This window comes from Anabrus simplex, chromosome 2, assembly GCF_040414725.1.
Source record: "Anabrus simplex isolate iqAnaSimp1 chromosome 2, ASM4041472v1, whole genome shotgun sequence".
NCBI classification, from domain to species: domain Eukaryota; kingdom Metazoa; phylum Arthropoda; class Insecta; order Orthoptera; family Tettigoniidae; genus Anabrus; species Anabrus simplex.
In genome coordinates this window covers 10,100,380-10,112,727 of record NC_090266.1, presented here as the reverse complement: position 1 = coordinate 10,112,727, position 12,348 = coordinate 10,100,380, and positions in this window count along the sequence as shown.

The following is a 12,348-nucleotide window of genomic DNA, read 5'->3' as shown; positions in this document are numbered from 1 at the left end:
TTCCTTCATTTTAATACCAATCTGGTTATTTGTGTTATTAACGATTACGTTACGTATTTCATTCAGTTGTGATTCATGGTTAGCATATTTCTCATATACATTTAACAGATAACCTAAGCTAATACCAACACTGTTCGGTACATTGAAATCAATGTCAAACGGAGAATGCATAGTAGGTTTGTTGTTAATTAGTCGAGATAAAAAAAACTAAGTTTTGGAGTGTACTCCCGCAGAAATAGTTTCACATTTTTAATAGTTAGCAAACTTTCTATTTTTGCAACAAGATCTTCGAATTCATAAATGCCTTCTGCTACACTCAAAAGAATTTTTTTACCATTCAAATATATAGCAAACATATTATTTTTACTAGTGACATTTCGAATACTATTAGATGTAAATAGTGCGGCAAGACCTATTTCATAGAAAGAAGCTCTATTCAAATAAATCGGAGTTTCTAATACTACATCAATCTTCGAGCCTCTACCCTTGAGTGTAATCCGTCTTTCATACGGCATCGTGCACACTGAACACAAATACTAAGGTCGTGCTTTATTTATACAGTATAAAAATATTAAACACAGATGACCACAAATTGATGAATTAAAAGTTTGATAAGAATGAAAATTATATCGAATGTAACAGTTTCTTAAATATTCTAATACCTCTTTAGGGGGACGTAAATTACCAAAACTATCGAAGTAGTAGACATACGCACCTCGTTTACTGAACGCAACCCAGTGCGAACCAGATTTACTTATCGGATCTAAATTCAAAATACAACTCTCATTTTTACGAGAAATTTTCGGTAACGTATCTCGCATAAACACACCTCTGAAGTAGGGAATTTTTAAACGATATGCGTAACGATATAGATCTATGTTAGTTAATGCTCTATTCGGCAGACCTTCCATTATCTTTTGTATGCTGGAGGATTTAGTAAATGCCCTTTCCTTTGTTTCGAGTAGAAAGCCCTTTCCCACGCATCGCTTCTAGCATTCGATTGTGGCGCTTCATTTCTTTTAATTCTTCCTGTGCGGCTTTCGCCTTGTTTACAGCCGATGCTATGCCCGCAGCTCCACTTGCTAGACCGCCCAAGACCGACAAGGCTGCAAATATCGGAAGGAGTGGAAGAAAACCACCTTTCTTTTTTTTACAGCATGTTGTCTTTTTTTCGGTTTTACTCGTTCTCTTCGATGTTTTGATTTTCTTCTTCGTCTACCGCCACCTACTTTAGTTTTCACTTTCATAATACCCGTAACTGCTAGTGCAGCTGCTCTTTCACCTAATGATGCGTCCTGAGAGTTTACACGAGACCAAGCCTTAGAGGCTAAGATTTCATCTGCTTCTTTCCTTCTGTTCTGGTCTTTGTATGTAGCGTAAGCGATATCGTGTTCTTTACATGCCTTATCTAATAGATTTATTCCTTGATCACTACGCTTAAGTCGTTTTTCTAACTTTGTCCCAGGTCCACAGAATTCATAACCTGGTATGTGCAATTCTACTGGTAAATTATCTATAGCTTTATTAAGAACTTTGCCTATTATTCCTCCTTTCCCTACTCGTTTACATGGAGCTGCTACAACGTTGCGTCTTCGACGCAGCATACTCAAATAAGAGCTCCTGCTATCAAGTGTGTTATTATATACGAATTACATTTTTACACGATGTGCAACTGTTGAGTACTAAAAATGTATGTAAGTTTATTTTTTTTGAAAGGTAGAAAGATATATATATACATAAATAAGAGAGATATTTTTCTGCTCTCCTCATTTTACAGCGACATGGCATACATTCCTCGTCCGTTAAATTTAAAATCTGAGGTAGATCGGATAAGGACTTTCGCTAGATGGCGTGTACCGTGGATAGACCCTGTAAGTTTAGGTAAAGCTGGATTTTACTTCACGGGATACCTAGACGCAGTTAAATGTATTTTTTGCGAAATCGAATTATTTTCGTGGGATAAAGATTATGATCCGTTAACAGAACATAGAAAATGGTCACCTTCTTGTCGGTATATGAGGGGTTGTGAAGTTGGCAACATATTATTAGATCACTATAACAGGACAGCTCTTCCAGCACTTCTTAATACTACGTGTAGTTTGATGCACGAACCATTTTGGAACTAGATAGAAAATAAGCGAATTACTAACGTACATAATCCGTTAAATGAAAGAGATGTTGCAAATAAAATCTTTGTAGAACAGAATGCAGCTGCGCGGAGAGAAGTTGACGAGTTAAAACTTGTCATTTCTAAACTTCAGAAAAATTCTCTACCAGTAGAATCTAACGGAGAATTAAATATGAAGAACAAACGAATTACAAATGTTGATTCACCTATCCACGAGCAAGATGTTGTCAACAAACAGTATTTAGAAACGTTTGCTACTGCAAAAGAAGAGTTTGAATTGATGAAAAAGGAACTGCACAAAAAACCAAGAAAAGCTCTTTTTCAAATTAACAGTCTACCGTCAAATCAGTCGCCAATATATATGCTACAAAACTGTCGACTTATGTATAAGCTTCCCTACACGGGTACACTTACACCGTTAACAGTTTTACGTGGTTCTCTGGTATATGCGATGATTAATCACGTGAACAATCCAATCGAATTAGAAGTAGGTACACCAATTGCTGTAAAGGAAGGTGATGAAATTCAATTCTGCCTAAAAGATCCAGAACAATGGAATACTAACGATCTTCCGCTCCATATACTCTTTGAATATACTATATATGAGTAAAACAATAGACGTTACACTTCAGTTTAAAAAATGCAGGCGAACACAGTGGAAAAAAAGTCGTGTAAAGGATAAACTAGCAAAATTAAGAAAAGATGTAAAAAAATATAACTCTCTTCAAGCAGATATGGCTTTAAACCAACTAAAGTTAGAAGAAACATTTAAACCAATAACTGCACCATTAAATAAACTACAGCAGCTTACAGTTAACTCGAATGGATTAAATGCAAAGAAAAATCGAAAATTAAATAGTTATATAAGTGATGAAGAAGAAGAATCAGAAGAAGAAGAAACTCTGGACAGAAAGCTTACAACTCTCCTGCAAAATTATCTTAACCCACAATTGAGACACAAAGTTGATAGAATATTCGGGGTTCGAGTAGTTCATGGAGAACACTATTTAGGGAGTAAAAAAGTACTGTTCCGCGATAACAATCTTATAATTGACAATTTTAACTATCCTTTAACTGAAGGTCTCCTTGAATTAATATTTCAGAAAGATCCGGACGCACAGTTGTATGATGATAAGGATTTGTCAGCTTACAGTCATATATTAAATTACACTAACGTGCACAGGAAACAGTATGACGCAGGCAAGCCAATGAGAGGCAAGAAATCGCTCAAATTTCAAAAAACTATCAAGCCATTAGTAGAAGATGCAAAAGTGAAAAAAGGAAGGAGCACACCAAAATTTGTAAGTGTACACAAATACAAACGTACAGGAAGAGGATCAAAAGTAGCCAAGTGGCAAAATGAACAAAGAAAGAAGATCGAATTAGTTCATTGGAATGATCCAAACAGTCTAGTGGAGAGACTGAAAAAGTTAATAGCATCTAGAAGTGCTGGTCATTCGTCACACGAAAACGAAATCTTGTCAATCGAAGAAGAACTTCGAAAGTCGAGGTACATCGAATAAATGAACACTGCGCGGTGGGACGCACTTCCGTTCGCAAATATATTTAAAGCGGTTAGATTCTGAAAGGATATTTCAGTAATCTATGAAATTGGATGTGAAGACAGAAGAAGCAACTGGCAACAACTGGCTATAGATCGACTGCGATTCAAGAAACGAATAGACGACACAGAACGAATTCTTTTACCTATACTTTATGAACAAAATCAGAGAAGAAATAGCGAAAGAACTCCACGCTCCAGTGCGAAAGAATTTTGAAAGACGGAGCGTTATTAGCTGGGCAAAGGACGATCTGAATCAGGCTGATGTTGTTGATATGTCTCTGTTTTCTGAGGTTAATAGTGGATATAAATACATGTTAACTGTTATTGATGTTTATTCAAAGTATGGCTGGGCAATTCCACTTAAAACAAAAACAGGAAACGAAGTAGTGGAGAATATGGAACGCATCTATTCAAAATGTAAACGCTATCCAAAACATCTGCAAACTGACAGGGGAAAAGAATTTTATAATAAGATTTTTCAACAGTGGATTACAATAAGAAAAATTAAACATTATTCGACAGGGAGCAGCTTGAAGGCAAGCGTAGTTGAACGCTTCAATCGAACACTGAAGCAGTGGATGTGGAGGAAATTATCGGCGTGTGGATCATACCACTGGCTTCGCATGCTACCAAAACTATTAGATGAATATAATAATCGAAAACATCGCACGATTGGAATGAAACCTATAGACGTCACAAATAATCTACAACAACTTGCTACTGTGTACAAATTACGGGAAATGAAGAAAAAGATGTCACCTTATCCACCAAAATTTAAAGTAGGTGACACAGTACGAATAAGTAAAATTAAGAGATATTTTATAAAGGGCTATACTCCTAATTGGAGTAATGAATTATTTACTGTAAGAAAAGTAAAAGAAACATCACCGAGAACTTACTTGCTTCACGACTATCAAAATAAACCAATATATGGTGCGTTCTATGAACAAGAACTGCAGAAGACAAAACATCCTAAAATATACCTCATTGATAAAATTTTAAGAAGAAAGAACGACAAGGTTTTCGTATCGTGGCTAGGATTCGACGCCATGCATAATTCATGGATTCCGAAGGAATATGTATTCTAAAAAAATCAATAGTAAGTTCGCTATTATAATATATTTTTAATTTTTTACTCTAATGTCTGATACATTTACCATCTTATAGTGTCCTCTCTCTATTGTTGCAGACTTCCCTTGCTCAAGAAACGGTGCTGTTTGTTTTGTTGTTGGCAACGTTGGACATTACCTCAAGCAAGAAGATATTTTCACCTCAACTCTGCATAATTAATTCCAAACATTTATGTAACATGTATCTTAATAAATTATATTAAACAAAATTTAACTAAAGATAACCTCTTATAATTTTTTTTAAATAAAAAATTAAACTCCCTCCTTTTTTCTACTCCTTTACGTATCTGTGTTAGTGCGACATAAAAAAATCTCTTTAATTAGATTATCTGTCTAAGAGCAGAAAAGAAAGCAAGATAAATAAAATATATTTTTGCTCTCACCTATAACGGTTCAAATAAATTAAATTCTCCTCCTCGTCCTCCTCCAGGCTCTCTCACTTCTTATTCTTCTACTATATGGAAAGAAAAAGTTAATGTAAAATTAAAATCTTTCGCAATCCTACAATAGACGAAGTCTTGACATTAAAAAAAGTTAAAACTCACCAAAAATATCACCGTCACTTCCGTGATCGTCCATTAACTCTCTTAGTTCAGCTAACATAACGTTGCAGGAAAAGAAACTAAATTTGTGAATAAACAATAGATGAAAGTTCGGACTTTCGCGTCGTAACAAAATACGAGTATGCACCCTAACGAGAAGCCGAAACTCTTCGTTAGTCAAATGACGTATTCTGTTTACAATCGCTCTTTCAAATGAGCCCTGTACTTCCACTATATTATTTATCTCACACATTTCCTGTAATCTAACTACTTCCCGCAGCGCTAGAAGCTTTTCAAAGAGAGTTTCTTGGACAGATGGCATTTCGATAGCTGTTTGAAACTGTAACGTACCTACAGCAAGCGATTCGCAGTATATATACCTGTTCTAACGGCGACATGTAATTTGAAAAAAAAACTAGTTTCAAAAAAACCTGCTTAGATACAACATCTGCTAGTAAGCTGCGTTACCACCAGGACTTCAGTTTACGCATCCTTTTTGTAGCCTTGACGAAACCGTGGTCAAAGCACGGCCATGACCAGCAATGACCGGGAAAGAAGTAAGACGTTAACCGGTTTATGCGAAAGCTGCTTGCAGGAAACATCCGGGATAGATATACACTACAAAGGAATGTTCTGCTTCAAACATATGTCTACAAAATAATAATTTTACACACAATAAAGTCGCGTCTGGTAATATAATGTGAGATTATCTTACACCTAGCATTAAAATTTTTATATAAAGCAAGTGAATTCGCTCACATCTAGATGAGTACAAGTTCGATCCTCCTCGTTGGCAATCATAAAATTATTCTCTCTAGTTCGGTATTTTCACACTAGGCAACTGCTAAGAGAAGTATACCTTAAAGCTAACTGGAGTATACGCCATGTCAGTGTGACGTAACGTAAACTGTAGCACACTATTTAAAAAGTGTGTGAATAAATATTAAGGTATTGTTCTTGTTGGCAACAGTCTGTGCGTGTCATCTGTCATGGAGCGACAAGTAAAGAATGAGTTTGGTGAGAAGAGAAACCGTAACATCCAGTGTAAATGTGAACTTTGTACACCAAATATTAAACCTGATCCTTTACGTACAATATATTTCTCACTAGTAAGTGAGGCTATTACATCATACTATACACATGGCAGTTTACTTCGAATGCCACAACATCTAATTCACTATTTACCATCTGGGTTTCTCTCAACATATGCCATTAAAGATTTAGATGAAGCATGGGAGAAACTACCCTACTATGTAAAAGCAAAACTGGAAATAGCAGTCTGCAGCCCATGTGTCAGACATTATTGCTACAGAGGACAGGACGAAGTTGATGGTTTTGACGGACCGAATCCAATGATTAAAGACTGTGAAGCATGTAAGAAAGAATTTAATCATGTATTTTCAACTAACAGGTAAATAAAACAGTGTGATGTTCCACTTATTATTCGAGTTGCTTGAATAATTCATTCTAACCTATATATGCATACACATATTTTGTTTTTTTGTTTTTACACCAACCAAATGCTATAACCTTGAATCCTTTACCAGATTTTTTTTCTATCATCAAATCACCAACCTGTGTAGGTGTGACAAATTATAGCTTTCACTCACACACTGTCTCAATTCAGAGGTTGATTAAGAAATAATTCGTAATATTTTATTTTAAAAGAAACCATGCTATACAGTTTTTCAACCAATATTTCGGCTACGTGGCAGCACGTTCTTTTGTTTTGTTAAAACACTGTCGTGTTTGATGTCTTTGTTCACTGAAGTTCTTTGCTGTTGTTCTTTGCGGTGAATTCACGTGCCCCTAACTGATTCATTAGACTATTTATTATTTCATCTTCCGTGCTGAACATATATATTCGATATAATTTTTGATGAGATAGCACATCATGTGTTAGCCTAACTAATTTATTCGTTCAGAGATCATAATGCTTTTTTTTGTGTTAGCCATCTTGGACAAAGATAATAAGAAATCACAGACATGACACTCTCATGTATGGGCTGTTTGACCTCGAAGAGTACAAACAGTTGCCGACGTATCCAACAAAAATGGCGAGATGTTTTTGTTTTATTCCGTATGTAAAAATTCATACTATCGCGTTCGTAACAACGGAATGTCTTAATCAACCTCTGATTTCAGACTTTATCCGAGTTTTTTAAAATTAGTTTTTAACTAGTACAATGATATTTCATAGATAACATTTATTGATATAAGGTTAGTAAACAGTGTGTGTGTGTGTGTGTGTGTGTGTGTGTGTGTGTGTGTGTGTGTGTGTGTGTGTGTGTGTCTAACGTCAAGATTTTACAGCTAGATGTGTTTTCTGTCGAAAAATAATTAAAAGGTAAGTAGTCGAAGGAAAAAAAATATTTTATTAAACTAAGCACTTTTTGTCTCAACCTTCACTGCTCACCAGTTGGCTAGAGTCGTTAGTAGCTAACCTTCGACAGGTAAGCAGGAGGAGAGGAGCGATTCTTTTTTACAAAAAAAATCTCATATCCTGTTCACCTTTCGCCAGCAAGTAACCTTGTAAAGCAAATCCAGTTGCTGCAATTATTTCACATGTAGCTGTCTCACCTTGAGCAGTGAGAGGAACTCCAGCAAGTAACTTTTAGAAGCAAATCTACTCACAGGACCTTGCCTTTCAAGAAATATTTACCTCTTACATAAAGACCTCTGGGTAAGTGTAGTTAACATTTCCTACATGCACCCTAACAAGTAAAAGAACTCTGCAAAACAAAATTAGTACCATATCTAACATGACGAATTATGTCTAAATGTCTTTCCTGTCACCAACATAATCAATTTAAGAGGTAATCACATAGGCAAGTAGGGTAGATTTTTTTTGCTAATTGAACTAAGCAGTTAATAGGGAACGTGCATGATCCGGGGTTTTAATTAAAAAATGCTAATCTGATACAAAATTGCATGCAGAATTCAAAAATGTGATCAGAATGTACAAATAATAACTCCAAACATGATAAAAATCTACGAAAATGTCATGTCACGCAAGTACGCGATCTCATTGGCCTGACATCATCGTACAGGTTGACTGAATTAGCAGACGAAATAACACGTAGTGTGCTGTGAGAAGCAGGATACACTTCGCGTATTTCTACTTTACGTTAGTGTCTAGTATGGTTAAATTCGAGGTCTATACATTGGATAATAATCTGAGTGGTATATTTTAGACTTAAAATGAATCCTGCGCAGACAGTGAGGCAGAAAACTTATAAATGGTGTAGAGTTCCGATGTGCAATAGCACATCGCATACCATCCCAAACAAATTGTTTATAAACGTTCCAAAGACGCTAAAACTAGGGAGAAATGGATTTTGGCGAGCTGGAGAAATGCTGGTGATATATCGGAAAAGTCTACAGTTTATTTTTTTGAAGATTTTAACGTAAGATGAATTTGTTTGAATTTTCAAATCACTTTTCCATGTCAGCTGTTCTAGTGGTAAAACTTTAAATTTTAATGTATGATGCTTTATTTAAATGCTTCAATTACATCTTGGAATATGAAAGTAATAAACGCTGCATTAAATAATGCTGATTATTAAAGTATTCTCCAAACCTAACCTATGTTTTGGGTGATCCATGTCAAGATAATAAATCAAAGGGGTTATGAACCATTTTGACAGATCTAATTCTACCAATATATCTTCGCATGGGATAGTTATGTACGTCTTTATTGAAGAGCTTAATTGGTAAAGAAATTTAGACTATATCTAAATACCCTATAATGTAACAAGGAATAGGCGTGTACATCATGAAAGGAAACGACGTGAATTTAACAAATGTATAACTCTACACAAAACCAATGCTTGTCTGTTGGAGTCTTATAAGTTAACAATGCTCAATTATAATAATTATCATAATATTAATGAAATAAATAACATAATTGCACACAGGTGAAAATAGTGATGTAGGTGTTTAAAATATAATCCAACTTAGCCTAAGTTTTAGGTTATACAAGCCAAGTCAATAAACCGAAGGGTAAAAATACCGCGCGAGTTGGCCGTGCGGTTAGGAGCGCGCAGCTGCGAGCTCGCATCCGGGAGATAGTGGGTTTTGAACCCCACTGCCGCCAGCCCTGAAGATGGTTTTCCGTGGTTTCCCATTTTCACACCAGGCAAATACTGAGGCTGTACCTAAGGCCACGGCCGCTTTGTTCCCATTCCTAGGCCTTTCCTGTCCCATCGTCGCCATTATGTGACGGTGTGACGTAAAGCAAACAGCAAAAAAAAATTAAAGTCACAGCACCCAAAGACATTCCTGTATTGAGCGACTAAAATGTCACCAGGACACTTTTCTTTCCTGATATGCTCAGCTTGTTAAAAGCCAAATGTAATTAATGTTACTGGCTTCACGCCCCGCTAACTACTTCTACGATTTTCGGAGACGCCGATGTGCAGGAATTTAGTCCTGCAGGAGTTATTTTACGTGCCAGTAAATCTACCGACACGAGGCTGACGTATTTGAGCACCTTCAACTACCACCGGACTGAACCAGGATCGAACCTGCCAAGTTGGGGTCAGAAGGCCAGCACCTCAACAGTCTGAACCACTCAGCCCGACTTGTGAAAACTAGATGAAGTCATATTTATCTTTATCATGTTTAACTTTTTCCCTCCACAAAGATATTTAATTCTCTTTCATGGGCCCCGGAAGTGGGTAGGCCAGTTGTCCCAACCATAAATATATATTTTTTGGGGAATGATAGATTATAGCCCTATAGTACTATGATCTTTCTTTCTTTCTTTCCTTCTTTCTTTCTTAATCAGTTTATCCTTCAGGGTTGGTTTTCTCTCGGACTCAGCGAGGGATTTCACCTCTACCACTTCAAGGGCAGTGTCCTGGAACGCGAGACTTTGAGTATGGTGATGAAACTGGTGAGGAGGGCCATTACCTCACCCAGGCGGCCTCACCTGTTATGCTCAACAGGGGCCTTGTTGGAGGATGGGAGGATCGGAAGGGATAGACAAGGAAGTGGGAAGGAAACGGCCGTGGCCTTAGGTGCCTGGAGGAGAAGTAGAAAAATACGAAAAACCACTTCGAGGATGGCTGAGGTGGGATTCGAAACCCTTCTACTCAGTTGACCTCCCGAGGCTGAGTAGACCCCGTTCCAGCCCTCGTACTATTTGTTTTCAACTTTCATGGCAGAGCCGGGAATCGAAACCGGGCCTCCGGGAGTGGCACACATTAACCACTACACCACAGAAGCGGACTAGTACTATAATGCTACCTATATGTTTATGTTAGTGCTGAAATCCGATTTCTTACTTTACTAATGCTGAAAGCCCGAAAATGTAATGTTATTCTTTAATAGGGGAATCAGTCTAGAAGGAAATGTTGAAAGTGATGTGATATCTATCCAGGTTCAGTTGTTATCCTAATACTATGGGTTACAGTACATTGCACGTATATAAAAGATGCCACTTACAAACTTGTTTTTTATCCGCGAAATTCTGCGGCCACAAAAGTCACTATTTTTCAAGAATGATGACATCTACACATGATAGATTGTCTGATTGTGCTGTTTTGAACCTTCCTTCTGTTATGTTGAAGTTATTCGCGATCATGAATAATAAACAATCGGCTTTTAGCAACGGCTGATGCACAACGGCTGGTAGAGCTCCATGCGGTACTGGATCGTGACGTCACAGCGCGCCGCTTACGTCAGAGGCCGTTTCACTCGCCTTGCGGAAAGGCACTATTAAATATTTTTAATGGTAGAAAACAAGGCAACATACCACAATGTAATACGTTTACATACTATTTCATTGGTGTACTTTTCAAAAAAAATATTTTTGAAAATGATGCATGTTCCCAATTACACTCAATAGAGGTTCTTTTTAAATCTCTACTAGAAGAGTAAGGTTAATAGTGAACTTGTTTTGCTCTTACAATACCTTTCAGTAAAAAGATACTCAATTACGCACTATAACAAGTGATGTTACCTATCACGCCCACCCACCTAGGCATAGCAGTAGAAAGCTACCGCAAGGAGTGACATTCCACACTTGTATGTAGCCTTGACAGCGAGAGGCGCCCTCCGCACCTGCCTTAGCAAGTGAGAGGCCCCTTCTGGGGGAGAGGAAGCGCACGGGCATGCGCAGTGGCTGCCGCTGGTCCAGAATTCTTCTCTCGCAGCGCTGGTCCAGAATTCTTGTTTTTACTCTACTTACATTTCTAAAACTCTTACTTAATCTCTTGATTTTTATATTTACGTCATGTATAGCTTTCTTCACACATGAGTCCTCTAAAAGGTCATACATGGGTGGCACATTAACTACAATTACTTTTGAGTCAGGTAGCTTCGAAATCTTATCTCTGGGGGTCGTAATTAGTTCCTCACCTTGATTTGCAGCAATGCCATTTGTACCACTCACAATCACCACGTAGTTGTCCTCCTCTAAAACAGGATCACAACTTGAAAGGACGTCTTCAGTTTTAGCACCTGGTTTTATTAGTCCTAAAACCTCAGTTTCTGGATTATGCAGCTCATCCTTGATGCCTTCTGCCATACCCCGCCCTTGACTGTCTGCGTAGAGATGAATTTTTGACGAACTTGACTTCCGGTTGGTTTTCTTCTTCTGTAGGTTACCTCCACTGGATTTAAAATTATTCGGAAAACTTGATGTGTTTTCTTCTGGATCTTGTTGCAATGACTGAAAACTATTTTGGCACTGCAAAGAGCTTTTTCCCGGTTTTAAGTTGTACGTAGTTTCTCCCATATGTTTAACATTAGGCCTAAAATGGCTACGTGTCACTTCCGTCCACGGCGATCTTTCTTCTTCACTGTCTTCTTTATCTTCCAGTTTCTTTATTCTGTCCGTTAAGCTTTCATTTTCAAGTTTCAGTGCACATAAGTCTTCTTGTAACACTCCTAGAATCTTAACCATAGATTCGTAAGTCTATCTTTCTTGGTGTTCTACCTCACTATCAGTTTGCTTACACTCGGGACACAGCCACACAC